This window comes from Triticum aestivum, chromosome 4A (assembly GCF_018294505.1).
Source record: "Triticum aestivum cultivar Chinese Spring chromosome 4A, IWGSC CS RefSeq v2.1, whole genome shotgun sequence".
NCBI lineage: Eukaryota > Viridiplantae > Streptophyta > Magnoliopsida > Poales > Poaceae > Triticum > Triticum aestivum.
In genome coordinates, this window is record NC_057803.1 from 96,060,808 (window position 1) to 96,069,631 (window position 8,824).

Here is an 8,824-nt window from a genome sequence, read left to right on the forward strand (position 1 = left end):
TCAAATACCAGATCAGACCTCTCAGACCTGCCACACTAACTGATGCTTATTGGTTGGCCATTGACATAGAAAAAGGAGCCCCTCAAAAGAAACAATCCCAATAGTTTTCTTCTTATTCAAAACCAACCACTGGCTTTCCCAAACAAGCAGTAACTCCTAGTGAGAAACCTGTTGAATTCAAAGCACCAGCAGTGACCCAGAGAGCTAGAGAACCAGGAAAATGCAGGAGATGTGGAGATCAGTGGGCACATGGCCACAAGTGTAAGCAACAACTAGTGTTAAATGTTCTTAGTGGAGAACAAGCATAGGAAAATCCTACAGAACATGAGGAATTAGAAGAAATGGATCAGGAAGAACAGCCACAAGGAGAAGAACAATGCATGAGAATCTCCTTACAAGCAATGCAGTTTGGTACTGCCAATACCATGTCCATAATGATTTCTGTAGGGGGCAAAATGGCCAGGGCACTGATTGATTCAGGAAGCAACTCCACATTCATGAATTTACACTTTGCTCTTCAGACATCCTGCACAATCTTGAAGGACTCGACTAGAGCAGTTACTGTAGCGGGAGGAGGAAAACTATGGTCTGGATCATATATACCAACCACAACCTTCACTGCTGGTAACACTAAATTTCAGCAACAATTCAGAATTCTGGACTTACCTGGGCATGATGTAGTGCTGGGATCTGACTGGATGGCCCAGCACAGTCATGTCTCCTTCTCTTATGACCCTAGGCAACTTACTTTGCAACATCAGGGTCAAACTCCTGTCACAATTCCATCTTGTGACACTCTCCAGACTACTGATGATATTGATGCATTAGAAATTAATAGAATGCTGCTTCGTGGTGCTCCTTCTTTTGCAATTCAACTAGCAGAAGATATCACACTGCAGCCCAGCAAGCAGCATGCTACACCGCCTGAAATTCAGGAAATTCTGACATCCTATCCAGAAGTGTTTCAAGAACCCACTGGTTTACCACCTGTAAGAGACTTGGATCATGAAATTCCCCTCAAGCCCAACTCTACTCCACCAAATTCAAGACCTTACAGAGTGCCACACATGCAGAGGAATGAAATGGAGAAACAAGTTCGCCAGTTACTTCAGTCAAAGATCATTAAGGAAAGCCAAAGCCCTCACTCCTCTCCTGCTATCCTAGTTATGAAAAAGATGGATCATGGAGACTTTGCATTGATTATAGGAAACTCAATGCAGCCACAATCAAAAACAAGTTCTATACTTGTGATTGAGGATCTGCTAGATGAATTACATGGAGCAAAAATCTTTACCAAGTTAGACCTGCGGTCTGGATATCACCAGATCAGGATGAATGAAAAGGACATACACAAGACAACATTCAGAACTTATTTTGGTCACTATGAGTTCCTAGTTATGCCATTTGGCCTCACTAATGCTCCAGGCACTTTTCAAGCACTGATGAACAAAATATTTGGGCCTTATATGAGAAAGTTCATCCTAGTATTCTTTGATGACATTTCAATATTCAGCAAGTCCTTAGAAGAGCACAAGGAGCACCTGAAAATAGTACTGGAATTATTACAGCAACACCAGCTCTCAGCCAACCTGTCTAAGTGTGTCTTTGCTGTCCCTCAAGTATCTTACTTGGGCCACACTCTCTCTGGTTCTGGAGTCTCTACTGATCAAGGAAAAATATATGTTGTAGGTGATTGGCAGGTATCCACAACTCCCACTCAACTAAGAGGTTTCCTGGGTTTATGTGGTTATTACAGGAGGTTTGTTAGGAATTTTGGAGCAATTGCTAGGCCCCTCCATGATCTCCTCAAAAAAGACAGTTTCTGTTGGACATCTTCCCAGTCCACTGCCTTTTAGCAATTAAAAGAGGCCCTTATTTCTGCCCCAGTCCTAGCACTGCCTGATTTCTCTGAACCTTTTGTTCTTGAGACTGATGCTCTGGCACTGGACTAGGAGCAGTTATGATGCAACAGGGCAGGCCTATTGCTTACTACAGCTCAGCTCTTTGCCCCAGAAATGCAGCTTTATCCACCTATGAAAAAGAAGCCCTGGCAATTATCGAGGCTCTGAAGAGATGGAGGCATTATTTTCTTGGAAATGACCTCATTATCAGGACTGATCACAAGAGCTTGCAGTTCATGACAGATCAGAAAATATCCACCAGCATACAACACAAACTTATGTTAAAACTCCTGAATTCAACTTTCAGTTAGAATATAAGAAGGGCAAAGAGAATAAGGTGGCAGATGCCTTATCCAGGAAACACTCTTGCATGGCTCTCTCTCTAGCAACTCCTCAATGGATCTCTGAAGTGGAACAATCATATAAAGAGGATGCTCACTGTCAGAAACTGCTGGAAAAACTCCTACTGACTCCCACTCATACTGTTCACAAAAATTCCCTACAGGATGGCATCATCAGGCATAATGGGAAGATTTATGTTGGAAATGACACTGCTCTCAGAACAAGATTAATGCATGCATTGCACTCCTCTGCTGTGGGAGGGCACTCAGGTATGAAAGCTTCCTACCAGAGACTGAAACAAGTCTTTTATTGGCCAGCATGAAAAAGGATATGGACAAATTTGTGCTATTCTGCCCTGTCTGTCAGAAAAACAAGGGGGAGACCTGTCCATACCCTGGGTTCTTGGACCCACTCCACATTCCTGACATGGTTTGGACACACATAAGCATGGATTTTGTTGAAGGACTTCCAAAATCACAAGGATATGATGTTATCTTTGTTGTAGTGGACAGACTATCCAAATTTGCCCATTTCATTCCACTAGCTCATCCTTTCAATGTTCAAACAATGGCAAGGGCATTCATAGAAAATGTGTTGAAGTTACACGGTCCTCCACTGGCCATTGTTTCTGACAGAGATAAAATATTTACCAGCAAGTTGTGGCAAGATATCTTCACTGCAATGGGAATTGAGCTCCAATATAGCTCTGCCTACCACCCTCAATCAGACGGACGGACAGAACGAGTGAATGAATGCATTGAGAATTATTTAAGGTGCATGACCTCCACTAAACCCAAGAAATGGGCACTGCATTTGTCCATGGCAGAATACTGGTATAACACATCATTTCACTCCTCTCTGAAGAAAACCCCGTTTCAAGCTCTATATGGTCATCCTCCTCCAGACTTGCAAATTCCTCTGGTGAAGACCAGCTCGACCAGTGAAGCAGCAGAGTTTGTAACTGACCGAACTGCAATGTGGCAGTACCTCAAAGTCAATCTAGCTGGTGCTCAAGCTCGCATGAAGAAATACGCCAACCAAAAGCGCAGCGAGCGCACTCTATCTGAAGGAGATATGGTCTATCTGAAAATGCAGCCTTATAGGCTGAATGCCTTCGGTATACGCTCCCATATCAAGCTCCAAAGCAAGTTTTATGGACCATTTCATGTGATGGCTTGTGTGGGCAACGTCGCTTACAAGCTCCTACTTCCAGACAGCGCAAGCATTCATCCGGTTTTCCACGTCAGTCAGTTGAAGAAGCATCTTGGGCTAACTGTAGTTCCATGTGCTGATCTTCCTCTTGTTAGTCCCGATGGCCGTATCAAGACTGAACCGAGCTGCGTGTTGGAGACCAGGCAAATTCCTTGCAACAATCTTCTTGTGGTGCAGTGGCTCGTTCAATGGGAAAACCTACCTCCTGATGACGCCTCATGGGAGGATGCAAACTTCATCAAGAAAACATTTCCCACCTTCTTCAAGAAAACGGTGGATGGGTGGTTCAATCGATGAAGCTCCTTGGGGACAAGTTCGCTTTCAGGAGGGAGTATTGTTAGGCCAATTTCATGCTTCAGTTAACGTACGGCTGGGATGATAACCATCAAGGAGATCCGACGGCTCGCTACGCTCGCCTAGACCATTACTTTCCAGCTTGTAGCATTTCCGTTGCCGTTACTGTTGCTTTTCTTCCTGTTGTCAGCTGGGCTATATAAGCCAGCGCCTCTCTCCGTAATAGCTAGCCATTTTTCTCTATGAAGAATTCTATCATACTTTATAGCTAATACAAGCATATATTCCGAATATACTTCCTTGTCACGAACCCTAGATTTGATTTCCCCCAAATTCGATCCCGATCCACAGATGGGGCGTAACAGGTGACCGTGGGGTGGCCGGTCTACCACAATTTCTCCCTGGAGGCCGCAGTGTACCCTAGTCGCCACTGGTTTGTGTTGTTGCTCCTGCCCCTCCTTTTGGCTTGCTCGATACCATGGCCTCGTTGCTGCTGCGACGAGCGGTTCATTTTTCCTACGCTGGTAGTCATACCAACCGTTCGTGGGCAAGGTTGGAAGGCTAAGGCTGGTGCGTGGCCTCCCTCTTCAGTCGATTTCCTAATCGTGACTACTGCCTTCTCCAAGTCGCAGGGTGTGTTGTGTGTGCGTGCTGACATAGCGGCGGCAGTGGCAATCGAGTGCTCTGTCGTGTCTACGAGTGAGATGTGTGTGCGTGCTGCAGCTCGTGTGTTGTGTGTGCGTGCTTCCTCTCTGAATATTTTAGCACTGAATTTTGTTTGTATCTTGTACACTGCAGGGTATCAAGTAGAGATAAACTGCACATGTTCGTCAACTGGCTGCACGTGTGACGTTCTATCAAGATCTAATTCTGTTAGTTCTCTACCAAATCTAATTCAGTTTAGATTTTCTAACAGTTTGGTGTACCTCTGTTCTCTAGATCAATCAATATAATAAGTGTTCAATATGCATTGAGTTTATTTTCTATCGAAATACCGGTTCAGTGAATCAATGTAACCAAGTGTGGTTAATAATTTCATCAAATAGGTCTTGGAGACATCATTTCTGTTAATGTATTAACGTGACGACATGTTCTGTTTAGTGTTTTCTCCATAGACATTTCCCTTTTGTCCTTGTTGTCCCCTGTAGCTTGGTGAATATATACACCAAAATTAGTTTAATTTGTATCTAAGAAGAAAATTACATTATCTGTGGTATGAACTTCATTACTGCCTCGATGTCTTGTTCAAACCTGACTTTGTAATAGAGTTGTATAAATAATCATTTCATTTTCCCTTCTTATATGGTTTTGCAAGCTACTAGTTTAATTGATGCTGAGTTTTTTCCTTTATTACAGCAGAGGTGATGGATCTGTACTATTGTATTTTCAAAAATGCATGTGCACAGAATTGCAATCTCAAGGAGCATTGGAAATGAAGATTGCATCCTTTTCTTTAAGATTACTAATAGATGGTATATTATTTTTGTTTATGATTTAGGAGTGTATGATATGCTACAAGTGCATTTGTTCAGTCTCGAAATTTCAATGCTATTACAAGCATATTCTCTATTTCTCGATATTATTCACACCATGTCACTGGTGAAAGCCTACTGGAAAGAAAAATTAATCAATGGTGTGCTACATTAAACTAAAATGTTATGTGTACGACCAGAACTAAAGGAAAAAAGATATAGTTATATCCCCTTGAAGTATTTACTTTATACATTTTATATGAGGGCTCTTTACAGAAAGCAACTCAGGTTCATTTAGAAAATCATGTCAATATATTTTTTGCATATCATTAACAATGTTTACATTGTTAACATTATATTAGCTTAGTCGGTTCATTGTCATGTACCCTTTTTATAAAACTTTTCCTTTTATTCATTTTATTGTAAAGACAATAATAAGGAAGTGGCATGTATGAAATTTCATGTGCCAATGCTACAACATCAAATTTTCAAACAATTTAGGCTCAAAGTCTAGAGACAACAGGTTTCATAATTTATTATCCCTAAGTAAAGGTTGACTATGGAAAATATATAGTCGAATTAGGAGAGTTAGAAAAGCATGCTAAGCATATTCGTATATATGTTATGATACGCCTGCTCTGTCTCAACTCTTTATGCTATTTCATGTCAATTCAACACTAGCAACCCTTCATGACAATAGGTTTCATAATTTATTGTCCCTAAGTAAAGGTTGACTATGGAAAATATGTAGTCGAATTAGGAGAGTTAGAAAAGCACGCTAACCATATGTTTCGTATATATATATATATATATGTTATGATACGTCTGCTCTGTCTCAACTCTTTATGCTATTTCATGTCAATTCAACACTAGCAGCCCTTTGTGACTTTTGAACTTTGAGGGTATGAAATAACTTTTTTGGATCGAGATAATTGTGTGACTTGTATCCCATCTCATATTCAAGTGCGGGCTAAGAAAATATGTACTTTGTATGCCATGAGTCTAATCAGTAAATGGGAGAATGCATGTTTTTTTTTCTTCCAACATATGTTATTGTTCTTCATAATTCATGGGTGTGCTTAATTTAGATGTAAAGGTTACAGTCTAAAAGCATCAAACTAAATCTGAACCATTTGGTTCAGCTTTGTTCTGAAGTGCTTAACTAAAGTTTTTTGATGCTCGCGAATAGTTGGCCTTTGTAAAATTTATACTGTTAACATAATAAGATAACTAAGTGGATCATCTAAGTGCCTATAATGGTCTCCTTTTGGTGTTTTTACTTATGCAAAAAGCAAGGATTTGGACAGAATTAGCTTTAATTGATGAACAAAGTATAATACATTTTTAAAACTTGTATCTGGTATGATTTTTTTAGTTTGTGTTGCCCACATTTTCGTGGTACCTTAATGTAGTAGTGGTGTCTAATTAGATGATTACTTGGAAAATCAACCAATGTAATTACTCTAGATTCACTTGGGAGCTGGCTGTTATAAATTATTATAATTATAATTTAGTATTTGTTTTGGATTCTATGCAGGTTTGGCAGCTCGTCGTGTTATTGGAGATTGAAGTATTTTTAGCAGGAATTACTTGGATACATATAACTTCCCGAAAGCAGTGGCTTAGTGTTGGAGATTAAAATCATCTAGTAGGGCATTTTTTCATGGAAGTCATGTGGCTTATAGAGCTTTCTAGATATACTTGTGAGGTTTTTCATATAAAGCTCTGTTTTTTGAAATCAGACTAGATGTTCTCTGTATTTTCATGTGAACAGATGCTATTTTCTGAATGAATATAGGTTGGTTGTCATGTTGTAAAGAGTGCTGCATCGAGAAAATATGATGTACTAAAAAAGGGGCTAATGGGTTGGACTAAAAAATAGGTTGGCTAATGCGCATGAACAAAATAAACAGCTAATTGGTTGGATTGGAATGAAATTATTGGGCCAAAATCCTAATCCTAATTGGGTTGGTTACCACATGGGCCACGTCAGCCTCCATGTCAGATCCACGTAGACGCCATGTCGCTTCCACATCATGTAAATCGGTGACAGTTAGTTCCATCATAGCCCAGTTTGGGCTTGGCGGGCCTGGGGCAAATCCATGACGGACAAGAACTGTCAAGGAAGGGACGATGTCAAATTATGACGCGATATACATGACAGATTCCAGATCCGTCATGGACAAGCACACATGACAGTTTTGGGCTGACTGGTGGCGGACAAGGACCGTCATGTATTAACAAATTTCTTGTAGTGTCTCATAGTCATAGGAACATGTATAGTTATGGAGAAAGCAATAGCAACAAACTAAATGATCATCGTGCTAAGCTAACAGATGGGTCAAGTCAATCACATCATTCTCTAATGTGTGATCCTGTTAATCAAATGACAACTCATGACGATGGTTAGGAAACATAACCATCATTGATTCAACGAGCTAGTCAAGTAGAGGCAAACTAGTGACACTCTGTTTGTCTATGTATTCACACATGTACTAAGTTTCCGGTTAATACAATTCTAGCATGAATAATAAACATTTATCATGATATAAGGAAATATAAATAACAACTTTATTATTGCCTCTAGGGCATATTTCCTTCAGGTGCTCCTTCACCACTTGGAGGTCGGCAAGGATGGAAACAATGAAGTGGCGTCAGCGTGCTTGTCCTTGAGTTGTGCCTCTACGGCGTGATGCTCCGTCTCCTTGGCGAGCGTGTGCTCATACTCGTTCTCAAACACCTCCCACGAGAGGAGATGTGCCTTCACACCGCGGTGCTTCGCCTCGTTGGTCTACTCCCGTGACAACAAGGAGAAGTAGGAACTCGAATGGGCAGTGGTGGCGACCACGTTTTGCGTGACGGCATATGTTGTGATATACGCTAAGATTTCAGTCGGGCGGTGCAAAGATTGCGTTGGGGTAGCGAGCCTGATTTGCACCATGGTAAGGGCTCGATGGGAGCTTGGGTGGTTCTCGGCGGTGGCGGTGAAGATGTGTGCCTCGATGGCCTCCGTGGGCAGAAACAAAGGGATTTGGGCGCGAATACTATGGTTAGGAAAGGCGAGGGGCAACACGGGTGATTTATATTTTCCGCCACAACTATTTGTGCGGCACATCAATCATTTCACCATGAATACTTGTGTAAGGAGAAGAGTGAAGCTTTGAGAAGCAGTGGTGGAAGCTATTCAAATTTTGGCAGAAATGTTTCAGTTTGAAGGATAACTCCTTAAAATTTTAAGGTATTAAGTGTCCGCGGGAAAAACTGTAAGATGTTTAACTCCTCAAATTAGAAGGGAGTTATAACATTTTAGGAAAAGACTAGAGGTGTTGTAAGTACTAGTGTTGTGTTTATGTGGCTTATGTGCCATTGTTATGAATCTTACAACCTTGAAATCCTTTATACTTAAGAGAGTGTCCCCCACTACTTCCAATACTTTCACATCATTAAAATTGTTTTAGCCGTTAGATTTACTGGCTTGATCCACTAGCATCTGTCCGCTCTACGCATAAGTATTCCCTAACATACAACATGCATTAGTGCATTCTAAGTGAGTTTTAAATCACACTGCATTTAGTTGTGACATGCACAACTTTTTATGTTAAT